Below are 13721 nucleotides of genomic sequence, written 5' to 3'. Positions count from 1 at the left end.
CTTGTTTGCTTTTTGGCACGCTGTCCATTGCAAATGACGAAGCTTCGACTAGCAGAGATACGGATGGAAGGATCGGGAGCTTGGAATTAGGATGCGACAGAAAGGTACATGTTCGTGAAAATTTTAATATTTTGGGCAACTCGTTAAACGGTGGTCGTTAAATCTGTTTGTGTCGCACTGTGCTGCATCGTGTCGTATTTTGTGTACAGTAGAATTGTTTTTAACATGTACACACATACATCTAACTATGAAATAATAATCTCAGTATCGAAACTGTTTTATTTTTTTAGGATAATCTCCTGGTTCGACGAAATTCCGAAATAATTTTGGTTTTGACTGAAGGAAATCTATGTTTTGACTATTTTAAGTGTTTCAATATTTCTAAATATATTTTACTATTTTCTGAGATTTTAATGGAAATGTTCCATTTTTTATTCCATCGAATAAAAGAATTTCTGGTATTTGTAAGTCAAGCTGCCTCTGTATATATTTTAGAATAGACTCGGGAGAATGAAAGGCCAAGAATCCTCTCATGTCATCTTATTAACGTTAACAATGGCCGTTGCTCTTGGTTTTACATTAATCTGCAACGGAAAGCATGCTGTTAATCCTACCTAATCCTGTTAATTCCATAAATTCTCTAACAATTACCAGAATACCGTAATGCGACGAACAAAGCACAATTTAGGTACTCTAATTAATCATTTCCAAATTCACCACAGGGAAATGCATAGCTTTCAAACAAAATTCATCAGGATTACGATTTTCTAGAAGCTACTTTCCAAACTGTGTAACCCGCCAAACTCAATTCGTCTTCGTATCATACAATAAGCAGTTTATGAATAATAATATAAGGTAGTCTAATCGATAAAACTACTCGTGTTTACGCGAATTCATATTTTTATGAATACGATTAAACAAATAAAATTTGTTTCGCCCTCCTTCGATTCTATATCGACTGAATTATTCCGAATATTATATTCTTTTGCGTATTATCTGCGTTCTGTATATTTCCCATAAATTTATTAACACGCACAATCGGAACGATATAGATAACATACAACATAGATACCTCGCTCTGCGTACGCGATTTTGAGACAAATTTTTTCGTCGACGTTCCGATTGACGGATCGCGAAGAAATAAATAACCAAAGGTGCGCTAAATCAAAAATCCGTGAAACCGGATAATCCCTGTCGAAGCATCAGCGACACCGAGTTGCCTGCTAATTTCTTTCCTGTCCAAGTGCGCAAGCCGATTGTATATGGAAAAAAAATCGAAAGCTAAAGTCGCACGTGCGGGAAATTGACAATCGAACCGGCGTGTTTTCGATTTATTCTTCGAGGCGATTTCCACGAACAAAACGCAGTAATTTCAAAGTTGAAGTTGAACCCTCGTATAGAGCTGATATAGGGTCGACCTGCAACGAGTCTGCAAATAGTCATTCACCTGCGCCATTTTTCTGGCTCTTGCCCAGACATTTCGCACGCACTTTGCGTCCCGCTTCGTCTTATTAATGGATTCTGGCCAACGTACGAGTGTTTGCTCGTCCGGCACAATTGTTGGACCCCGCATAGGGGTTGTTTTATTCCCTGCTGAGGGTAAACGGCGAACCTCTCGCGTGGAAAAATATCGACCGACACGGGCGAACGATTCTGATCGAAATTTCGTATGCTAAGCGGTTGCCGGACACAGAGGGAGGAACGTAGAACGCTGTGGAAGTAGTACGGTGGTCGTAATGGATGTTATTTAGAGTGGTCATCGGTGGAAATCTCGTTTGTGGATCAGAAATTAGATACAGATGAAGTCGATGTTGTGAAATTAAAAATTAGATTATTCGGCTTTAAGCTGATTATTTTACGAACGTATGAAACCATTCAGAATTTCGTGATTAAACGTACGGTTAGGTAACGCTTATCCTGTATCAGTTTCAAATTTCAAGTTAATGAAATGAAATACGATAAATGTGTCTTCACGATTGTTTTACTATAAAGCGGCAAACTATGAATCGAAACTATTGAGATATGTGTAATTTTGTGTGCTACACTAGATTAGCCGCGTAGTAGTGACACACATATATGAGTATGAGTGTGCACAGCGTCTCGTGAAATAGAAGAATGCAACCGTTCCGTTGGTAGTGTGGTAATGAAGATGGTGAGACAAAGAGAGTGCTGAGACGCGTGCAAATGTGTATCGACGAATATCTTGTAAATCACATATCCAATAAATCTGAAACTATCTTGATATCAATTCTAAGTGTAATCTAAGTGTTCCTATACATTTATTTGGCCGATTAAGATCAACATTAATTCTCAACAGAAACGAATCCTGGATCAACGTCGATTTTCTTATACAAGGCGATATAAAGTGATGAAAGCTACTCGTAAAAAGGAATACAAATTCGCTGAAGCGTACGTTAAACTAAATTTTCCTATTTGATTGTTCCGCTGTTGTAGAACCAGAGAAATTTTGAAGGTACTTCAAAGATATTTTAAAACGCAATAATCGGAAAAGACGTCGAGGGGAGAATTTGCACGGCTTCTACACCGTATGTTCCTAATTATTTAAATCGCCCGAAACGAAATGCCAGAAATTCAACGAAGCGAGCAGCAGTAGCAGCGAAGATAAAAAAAAATAGAGAAGAAGCAAAAACCGGTAGAATAAGTAGTTAAGGTTCCCCCTAGAACAAACAAACTCGTCGGGTTATTATTTCAGGACAAATAAAAATTAGGAAAAGCAAGGAATCGGGAACAAAAGATAGCTGTGAGAATGAAACGAAACGGCCTGCGTCCGAACGGAAACAAAAGCACAGAGGAACAGGTAGGAGGAAAACTGTGTAAATTCCGACGTAAAAATTTTATTTTAATTCTATTTGAAAGCGGAACAGATCCGAACTGCGAACTTTCTCTCTGAGAAGTTACACGCGAGAATTAATTCCCTTTACCGAAAGAATAGTAGGGTTGTCTAACGAAGAGAAATCATCCCCTGGAGACGGAAGGCTTCGTGTGTTTTAATACGTGTAGCTCCCTGGGCGACGCAAAGGGCAGCTCGCAAAATACGAACAACCCGTGTCTTGCGGATGTTAACATCGTAGTTTTTTAATTATTCAAACGGCGGGGGAATTAATAAATCCCATTAGCTCGTTAAGACATCGTTACAAGAACTTTCCTTCTAGCAGAGTACGAAAGAAACCGGGCGGTGTTTTAATCGTCCGGTAAATCCACCCTTGGCGGTTAACGCGCCACCGTTCAGGAAGGGAGGTTCTCCGAGGAATACTTTTTTCCCCTCCGATAGGAGAAAATGGAACATTTTATATATTTTTTGGTTGTTCTCGTTGAGGGAATTGAGAATCGTGGTAACGTTGTAATTTGTCTTCTGTCCTGATGAGTTTTTGCGTTTGGTGGGTTGCTCGGTTCGATGACGAAGAAAAGGTCAACAAGCTGCTAACAATAATGAAAATATTAAGACGATAAGAACAAACTTCGCTGTATACGACGACCACGTGAATCATCAGTGTGATTTACGATACAACGCGTTCTATATTTTAAAGTAGCCACAGTATTGATCGAAAGAGATCTTAAAATACAGACCTATTCACTTACACTAGAACTATTTCCAATAATCTTCCATTTAAGAAATAAAATGTACATGAAGTAATTGCTAAACTGTATCGAACCTCGAGCAAGAATAATCTTACAAATGAGCACGAAACTAATGGTCCGACAACGCTATCCGTAAAATTCCGTAAAAATCTCTTAATCCAAAACCTTTGACCGAATCTTCCAACATGACCAGGCTTTCGTTCAACAAAGTCTATAGGAACGATAGAAAACAACGTTCCTATCGAAATATCTCGTGCATCGAACGCTATACCTCTCGGGGCACACGAGAGGCGAGATAACACAACATCTCCAAAGAGGCGGAAGAGCATTCGGTTGGTTGAAAGTGAGGATATCCTGCGCCAGCTAGAGAATTCGGTCCAACGGAACCAGTGATTCAAGCGATAACAACGAACCTTCCTATTTCTCCATTTTGCATAAGTAGACATAGCCATCGGCTTTTGCTTGTTGTTCCATTCTACGCGTTTGGAGTGCATCCAATCCCGGGGCTTCCTTCAATATCAATTGTCTCTCTTTCTCGCTTCGATCGCCGTTCCAGCCTCTTCGCTCAGATGCATACCATCTGGAGCCCTTTAATAGCACTTCAAACAACGGAGGATTGTTTGTTCGACGGCGCTCATCTTAGGCGATATGCTCGGGTCCTATATGAGCATAAACTTATCATGGTTGGGTTAGGGAATATATGGTACGCTAGGTTTGGTGTCTGGGTGGGTTCCGTTGGTCGGGGAAATCGTGACGCGGAAATCGTGATCTTCGTGACTCGGCGCCAAATTATTTTAGACGTGATAATTTATCTTGATAATTGTTTTAACTTTGTAATCGTTTCACAGAGTTGTATATAGAGATAAAAAGACTAAGGTGAATGACGTGGAAATATATTCACCAGTCTTTGAATTTGGATCTTGAAGGTAAATTTTTTGTAAACGCTAATGGTTAATTTTGTACTTTTGTAATTCCCTGCAATTGAAATTGCAATCTTCTGAGAATAGTTAAAGTCGAAGAGAAATTTCTCTCGGTAACGATGTCATCTAAAGGTGACAAAGAAGAAAAGTCAGAAATAAAATAAAATTTCTACGATAGGAGATTTAAAATATGCAACATGAAATAGAGGGAATATCGAAACGAAAATTGCAGTAGATAGAACGTTGTGTCGTTTGGTTCGCATGAATGCCCATAAGCGACGATCGCTATTCGACGTTTCTTCTTCCATGCATATTCGCCATTCGCTCATCTTGAACAGATAGCGCTACAAACGGTTTTTGAACGAAATTCGAAGCATTTTAACGCTACAACTATTAAAATGGCCAATGATATCAAAATGATCAATTGATAATTGTCTATACCAATTTTGTAGATTTACAACCGATGCGTTCTAGAGAAGTTGAATGATTATTTAAAAGTCATATTTTACGAAACTGAGGAAAAAACGAAGTGAAAAAGTTGATGTCTGCTAGAAGTTGTAGAATTAAAAAGAATTACAATTTAAGTGGACGATTATTAATCCATGGAAAAGTAAAGATTATGTTCTAAAAGGTTTAACTGATTCCATTACGCCGAGGATCCTTGAAATTCAACTTTCAACTCAATTTCCCTGGAGCCCATTTCCTAAACGTTGTTCCGTTTCCGCGACAACTTCCACAGTCATTACTAACCGGTCTCAGGAAGCATCGACTTCAACGGGAATTGAACCACGACGCCACGCTATCCTCGTGGAGTAATCCTCGGCTCAAATGTTCGTGAACAACGCTGGACCAAAGTCAAAAACCGTGAACTAGTCTATTCTGACATGCAGAAGCGAGGAAAACTTTGTTTTTGTTATTCTATGTTAAAATCGTCTTACTTTTGCTATCTACTCGTTTCCTTTTCAACTGTACATTTCGACTACCATCGCTCCACGCATACATCGATCACGAATAAAATCAAACGTTCGTTCTACCCTCTCGAAGGAAAGAATTTGATACTTTTCATCCCAAAGAAAATTCCGTTTAAAATCACCTCCCGATCTTCTCAAGGGATCGTAAAGAGATCTTTCGAAGTGGAAGCCAGCACGCGACGATATTACGCGAACAATGAAAACTTCGTCTCACGGGCCGAATTCACGTGCAATCACTCGTGCGTGCTCCATTGTTCGCAAAAGTTATTCGTACGACGCGACGGTTGTCTTGGACGATGGCCGTTCGTAAGTCGTGGCTAAGTGTTTGTCCAGCCAGCAGAACGCGCCGGATGGATATCTTGGCAACTGCTTACGGGCATAAATTCGCTCGGAAACAAGCGAGTCAGAGAAAATAATCTCACGGTGTATTCCTCGTGCACTTGTAGTTGCTTCCGAGCCACCAGGTGTACCACGTTTCTCGCGAACCTACACGAGCCCAATCCCTCTGTTTATCCGTCGCTCGATTGCCGTCAGATGTTCGCCTGAGAAGTATAGCGAACCGTGCGAGGGTCTCATCCCGTTTGGATTAACGCTTCGAGTGATGCGTCGATCTTTGTTCGCGCGTCCAAGGTAGTAAATTATTACCGGTGTTGCGTACCAATAAATTATGAACAGTAATTTATGAATCTTCGGTGTATATGCAGTGCTATTAATAATATATGGACCTTCTTCTTTTCATAGTCTAGTATTTTCAAGAAACGTAAATATGACTGTAAAGATATAAAAAGGACGCATGGGATGAGATCGATCGAATAGATATCATTTGAACAGAGTTTCGAAGTTGAACAACTTGCTCGATCATTCAGAGGGTCCTTTGACAAAGAACGAAAGATAAGAGGAAGAGTTTTCATAGGTAGCTTTGAATTTAGATTTCGAGGTTTAATTCTTGAATGTTGGTAAAGATCCATCAAGTTTGGTACCGATCTGACAGCGATATATATATATGTATATTTATTATATGTATGTATATGTATGTATATTTATATATGAAGTAATTTGTACTTCGTTTAATAGTTCACATATGTCAAATTTATATATACATACTAATGAAGCATATTTTATGAACTGTTACTTACATTAAACGTCAAAGAACGGATCATCAGTGGCGTAAGACGAAAGCAGATTACTCGAGACTCACCTGAAAGCAAAGAACACCACGATATTGTTAATTAACAAACTCCCTTGATAATTGACGAACCTCTATGGGACAGTACCCATCTATTGATTCCACTTAAATGAAAATCTTAATGTCCCGTATCTCGTCGTCGCTATCTTAAAACGTTCTTCGTCGAGTCTTACTATCGATTTATCGAACTTATTCTCCGGCTTAACCGAATGTCTATTGGCCTAGTTTACTAATAACCCACTGACAATAAAAAAAACACGACTAAAACTGACCAAGCAGTTAGTTTCGTTGGAAAAGTATGTCCAGGCGATGTTTTGGCCGTTGTATAATGACTTGCCAGCGTATTTCGTGCAAGCCAATATTTGTACGTGCTCGACTCGACGAGGGGGCAATTAATAACCGGCACGAAGACAAATACACGGGACACGTGACAAATGAATCGGTGTGCAAACTAACGTTCGCGGGGCGGCCCTAAACGGCACTCGATATTTGTTTTTTCTCAATGTCTGGATTTTCGTCTGTTGCATGCACAACGCGTATTAAATACCGCGACTCGAAATTCGGGTCGGTTTATCGCACGCGGGAAAATAGTTTAGATCGGGACCAAACGGTGTACGTATCAATCACGGTGCCAGCACCGCCACAATTTGCATGGGGAATGAGATTCAAATGGCTAACCGGCGCAAACACAGTGTAACGCGAACCGACGTAACTGCTTCGAGAGCATTTTGCCACCGATTTGTGTTCCAGATGGGAAAGAATTGTTTCTGCGGCGTGATATTTTGAAGAGCCTCAGACAGCTGCGAATTCTACAGGTTGTTTTAATTTAGAGGAGAGCGACGAGCTATTTCTATTCCTCTAAAATTAGACCTCTTAAGAGGAATTCTTATTTGTTCATTTAGTTAGATTTCTTGTTGAATTTAAGTTTCTGCGAAAATTTTGAACGAAAATGAAAATTCGCGAGAAGAAAAATCGTAGATCGCGTAACGTGATTTCGTTGTGTCGTTTGTTCTACGTTAAAGTTCGAAAAGTACAAAAATATTCGTAAGATATTTAACCAGAATGCTGGATCGTTTTAACCTCCAGCGAGACCTATATCGGAGATTGTTACAGCGATCAAATTCGTTTCCGTTAGTTGTACGACAACTCCGAAATTGCGTGTACGAATCTCATCCCTCCCTCCAATCAAACCGATATTTTTTTTTTTTTTTTTTTTGTCGTTTGTTCGCCTGGTCATCGTGTGAAAGATAGATCGGTGTCGCATATGCACATAGACGCGCGAATCGCCGACAGTGTTGAAAAAAATAAACGATTCTATAAACCTAAAGTGTCTCTCTGTTCGTCACGGTTTTGTGCCAACTAACACGATGAACATTTTGTTAGAAAAATTCAGATACGTTAAACAGAAACTAAATGCGCTAGAATATTCTTTTGCTTTCCTGAAATGAAGCGAGTTCCTTCCAATTTCTATAAAATTCACAAAATGACGAAAGAAAATCATAATTTCTTAGATGCTAATTTACATTAAAACTAACAACTATTTTCATCGCTTTTCAACGACAATTCCTAGCGATGATATTAGAGTAAGGTGTGTCGAGATATCTAAATGCGATCGAAGGTGCATTACTTACGTCGAGAATATTATGCAACGGAAAATATGATAGCGTCGTTACTACAAGCGTTCTCTTTTTTCCCATTCTGCCAGGAACAAGTAACGTTTCAGAATACATTACGTATGCTAGGCACAGTTGCAATGCTTCTTATTATGGGGTCTTATGAAAAATTCAATCAGTTGAACGAGCAAGCGGCAACGAGTGCACAAACCTGTACGATAATGACACGCGGCTGAAATTAAATGCGAACGCGGCCGCGGCGTGTGCATAATTACCGCAAAAACGGAAATGACTCCGCCATTGTTGGCTACTTACGACGAAGATCGATTGCGAACATAAGCTCGTAATCGGCTTAAGTGCCGGTTTTTCGAATTCACCAGATCTCGCAAGGTCAATCCAGCCGTTCCAACCTAATGGTCTTTCGTCAGATGGAAATTTGATTGTCTCAATCTGTATGCTGTGTTGACTAGTTGAAACAGACTGCAGAAAAAGGATAATGAAATGGTAGCGATAATGAAGGAAAAGTATGATATATCGAGGCTTGCCGAGTTCTCGAGGCGAGATGCATTACCGCTGTGATGGTTGTCTTGATTCAACTGCGAGGGGGATATATTTATTTACTCAAATTAACGTAACAAAGATTAACGTTATCTTGCAGATGCGTATAATTATCTAGAACGTGTTTACTTGTTGTAGGATCTCGTGAAAGACGAACCGATTAGTTTTAATTTATTACAACAGTGCAATTTATCGCTCGATTGGAAAGACTTTCTCGACTTGAAACGTCTCTCTGTTGCTTCCTTAAAACGAACAACTTTTGAAGACAACGGTACGAATGTGATATAAGTGTTCCATGTATTCCATGGAATAATATGGTGGCGTATCAAAATTTCTCCTAGAACAATCGTATTAGCGTACAATTTAAATTGAAACAGAATTACAGTTCGTTTAAAAATGTTTCACAGGCACTGTAATTTTCTAAGAGATTATGGCGAATGAAAGAGGATCAAGACGTAAGCTGTGATCGTTTGAGTTCCCTAAATAGATATTAATTAAGAAAATAAAAGATAAAAGAAGCGGAAGATGCGGAATTGGTCGGCATTTGCAACTTGCTTTCCGATGCTTCTATTTTTCGTTAGCAAAATAGTTTTTCTCTTCGTAGAAAATTGCGAATAGGTCGTGATTGAAAAGTATCGATGGAAATTCAGCACGTGGAATGTAATTTTTAGCTGAGAGCCACCAATTTCCACCATTTGGAGATCGTTCACTTTCAAAATTATTTCATGGAAAAATAGAGAAAAAAGAATTGAAAAATATCGCCTGGAAATACTGTCCGCGTAAATGAATTAAAGCAAAATCGATTGGACTAAAAGTTTTTTAAGAATAGCTGCAAGTGAAAAATTATTCAACGAAAAATAACAATTTTACTCGGAGCTATAATCTGAAAGTTAGCTCAAAGGTAGATCGAATTCTACAACCTGAACAGCGAACGTGTCCGTCTGAAAGTTTCAGCAATTCTAACTTCTAAAACCCGTCTTACCCTAAAATGTATATTCCTACGCTCCTCTATAGAACCTTCTTACACTCCAACGTAGGCGACACTTCAAGAATGTATACCTAGTTATACCTAGAGGGGATTTTTTAAGCGAACTCCATTTCGGGAGAACCGACCTGTAATCCTGAGAATGGAAGAAATCTCTAGGACCCTCGGTTCTAATTAGAATTTCGTACTTTCCAGTGGATAAAATAAAGACAGTTAACAAAATCCATGAACTATACCTATTAACGCGGTCTGGAACACTGCGAATCGTTTCGAATAATTATATAATACACAATTAGAAATACACAATTGTATCCTACATTTATATGTTTATGCTTTAAAGTACAAGAAATATATTTTCAAATTCTGTATCATAGATATGCGAAAAATATGTAAATAAAATTGTTCGTGATTTCATAAGCATTTCGTTATTTATGCGTTCGCCACTCATATTACAATTTCGTTGTAAGTATCGAGAACTTATCAAATTTATTAAAATTTCTTAAAGAACGTCTACTATCGAAAAACGTCGAGTCGCTGGAAAATTACACAGACTCGAAACGCCCATGACTAATTGCACCACAAGGAAACAATATCTTCAGAAGCAACGATAATTATCAGATTGTTCGCAAGGTTTTTAATTACATCGATGATTAAGGAACTATAAAAAAGAAAGAAAAGGAAAAAAGATGGAAATAAAATAGATACTCGTCGTATAGTCAGTGTATCGATTCTCATATTTCCTCGTCGATTACTTTTTCCTGTTTCCAGTAAAAAAATTCGTCCATATTCGTGGAATTTCCATTGGAATTATTCGTCCGCCGCGTTTACACCGGTTGTTCTTCTTTTTCATTAGAAACTTTCAACAAGGATGTACGTTCTCCAGCGGTCGAACGAAGATCCCGTGCGATCCCTTCGACGAGAATTCGTCGATTTTTCCTGGAACTCGCGTCTAATCGTCACGCCGAGAAATTACAACGAATTTCCCGACCGGCTGTAATTTACGCCGCTCGAGTACACGACATTCCGACCCTTTATGGTGCGCGCCATCCATTGAATGTCAAATGAGAACGGGGTCACTCACCCGGAAACGTCCTCGATTTTCCGTCTCTTCGCTGTATCCGCCGTGAATTTTTCCACCTAGCAGCCTCCCGTTGACTCCCAACGGTATTAAGACCGTGAGCTTACGACGCTTCGTATAAAACAGCATTACCGAGACGAAACGCACGAAAGCTGGCCAAGTAGATTCGCGAGTAAGGACGAATTTTAGACGAACAGCTGCTTAAAATAGTAGCTTCGATTGTTGGAAACTTGTTTCACGATTACGTTATTTAGATGGCATTGAAGTTAGTTCAAGATCTTGGTGGAACCATCGGCGTTATGTCAACTTCAACTTATGTTGAACTTCGAGTCACGCAGCAACCATCGAGGTTGTAATACTGGGACTCAGGGCCATTGAGGGTCCTCGAGGTCATATTTTCGACGACGACAAATTATTTCACGATAATACGGAAGGTCACGAAGGTCTTTTTACAATTAATATTTGCCTCAAATAATGTTCAATAAGTATTAGGTTGTCGGAAAGGTTTCTTTCGTGTTATGAGGAAATAATAGACGCACAACGTTTTTTGTTTTATATTATTTCGTCGAATTACGTACGATCCATTTTGTTCCGTTGAGATAAACATTTCACAGACTTGCTTTCACGTTTGTACGAAGGTGCACTGTTATAAAAAACACGTTTGCGGAAGAAAGACACTTTCCGGACAACCTAACTTTGAGATGAAAAAAGGGAGAAGAATTTATCAAAGATGTTGATCGTATTTTTCACATACATTACTAAACACCCCATTTGAATGAGACGCTTCTGGTCGTTTCGAGCGACTAGATATTAATTCAAACAACCCCTTTGTATCCTATGTAACAGCGTATAGTGATCAATATGCGAGACCACGTCTTAAATTGAATTACAAATTCCATCCTTTCCACGAGTAAGAATAATTTTCATCGACAATAAATTAACTCCAACTCCAACGCCATCGACAAATTCTGCCTTTCTAATTCTAATATTCTGTTAGATCGGCGAAAGGCGGGCAGAAATTAACGAGACCAGTCCGACGTTACACGAGCGAATCGATTTCTATTAATTTCCACGTTATTGGAAACGCGTTTATGGATGCACTAGGGCAGCAAATAGTAAACGAGTTCGAAAATCGATGCACCGATCGGCCGTGCGATTTCGAGTATAATTTATCGTCATTGGCCGTGTCTGTTCCTCGACGTGGCGTCCGTTCGTTCGATTCATCACCGAGCGTCGAAAACTCGCTCCTTCGAAATTTTCACGGACCGTCGCGTGGGCTAACTTCTACCGACCAAAGACAAAGCTCTTGAAACTATTTCTGAAAATCGTAAAACTTATCGAGACTGTGAAAACACTTTCAAGATGTTTAAGACATTAATTCCAGACTAAATAATTTCTTCGCGATTTTCAACGCATCTACTTTAAGATGTCTTGTTTAATTTCTGAGATACTACAGTTTCTCGCATTTTGCTGCATTTATTTAACATACTTCAAACTCAGAAAAATTGCGTCTTTCGTGGTAAGTTTGAGGTATCGTAGGCAGTTCGAATTTATCACCAGACTACGGACATTTGCGCACTTTTTGGGAAATTTAAAGACGTACAAATGCACGGAATATACGCAATATAGAAAAATATACGAAATGTTCAAAACGTGATATTTGTCGTGATATTTAACAGTTGGAACAAATTTCTGTCTAAATTATATTTCTTAAATCATATGCGTAAAAATACGAATTTGCAAAGGTATCCGCACTCTATTTATCATTATCGTCTATTCTGAGTCTCGATCCACTCTATCCTAATCGTTCTCTCGCATATTTCCGCATTTAAACCCGCTATATCGACGCTTTGGAAACGAACCGGAACAGATTGTGCGTTTCCCGATAAATCACGGGAAACTCGTCGCGCGTAATTAACGAGGTGGCTAATTACGAAAGTCCTTTTACGCTCGACGATTCACAGGAAGCCGTTTTTCCGACCGATCGATCAGAATCGTAGAGCGCGAAACATTTCGAATCGTCTGGTTGCACCGCCTTTCCCACCCGAGCGCGACGCCCGCGGTAAAAAGCGCTTTCGAGTAGCGCCCCCGGCGCAACATTCGACCCACGAAGCCCGCACTACATCGGGGAGCAAGGATTTTTCCCTGTTCAAACTGCTAGACAACGCAGACCGGTCGAATTCTCTCGCAACTCTGCAGAGTTCCACCTAACTCAAACCGAGCGGTTCGACTTTGAGATCCGACAGATGTTGCAGAGATCTCTTTGTAGGCCGAAACTTGGGCGTAGCTTGCGCATTTAAGCCGAGACTGAACGTTGAGGATGACAAGGAACTGTGCTACAATTCAAAGAACGAAGATCTTCTTGGAGTTTCTCCGTAGTACGGTAATCTATGTAGAAATGTTCTGCTTGCCATTTCGAGATTGAAGTTTTAGCATTTTTCCATATATGTTACGAATTGTCCGAATGAAATTAACACGATATATCCGAAAGAATATCTTCCGTTGAAACTTCATTGTTGGACAATTTCACGATTGTATTTGGAAACGAGAGATTGAATGTTTTTACAAAGCCATCAACACCAAGTCTCAGGATCCATCTTTAATTCCCAGTGTCTTGAACATTTACTTTCAAATCAAGTAAAAACAGTAAAAAGCCTCTCGGAATCTGTTAGAATCTTCGGAAGGCGGAGGCGAAAACTCTAATCCTAAGTTAAGCATGGCCAATAGAAGGAAGTTCGTAAACCTGGGTGGTAACTAAGCCTTTGGCCAAACGTAAACCTAAACCCTTTCCCCTGCTTTAGTAAGGGACT

The 13721-nt window shown here is 39.5% G+C and overlaps 1 protein-coding gene across 2 annotated transcripts in view; it reads right to left on the bottom strand.

The window, feature by feature from the left end:
* The window catches only part of LOC126866077 (connectin-like), a 349072-nt gene that overhangs the window by 245713 nt on the left and 89638 nt on the right, over nt 1-13721 (bottom strand). The window contains exon 3 of one of the 2 annotated variants that reach the window (XM_050619178.1): nt 6628-6689. The exons of the other annotated variant lie outside the window; for it this stretch is intronic. The gene's annotated coding sequence lies outside the window, so the exon portion shown is untranslated. The remainder of the gene's footprint in view (nt 1-6627; nt 6690-13721) is intronic. 2 annotated transcript variants of the gene reach the window in all.

This window comes from Bombus huntii, chromosome 5 (assembly GCF_024542735.1).
Source record: "Bombus huntii isolate Logan2020A chromosome 5, iyBomHunt1.1, whole genome shotgun sequence".
In the NCBI taxonomy this organism is placed as follows: domain Eukaryota; kingdom Metazoa; phylum Arthropoda; class Insecta; order Hymenoptera; family Apidae; genus Bombus; species Bombus huntii.
This window is presented reverse-complemented; position numbering and strand designations above follow the sequence as displayed.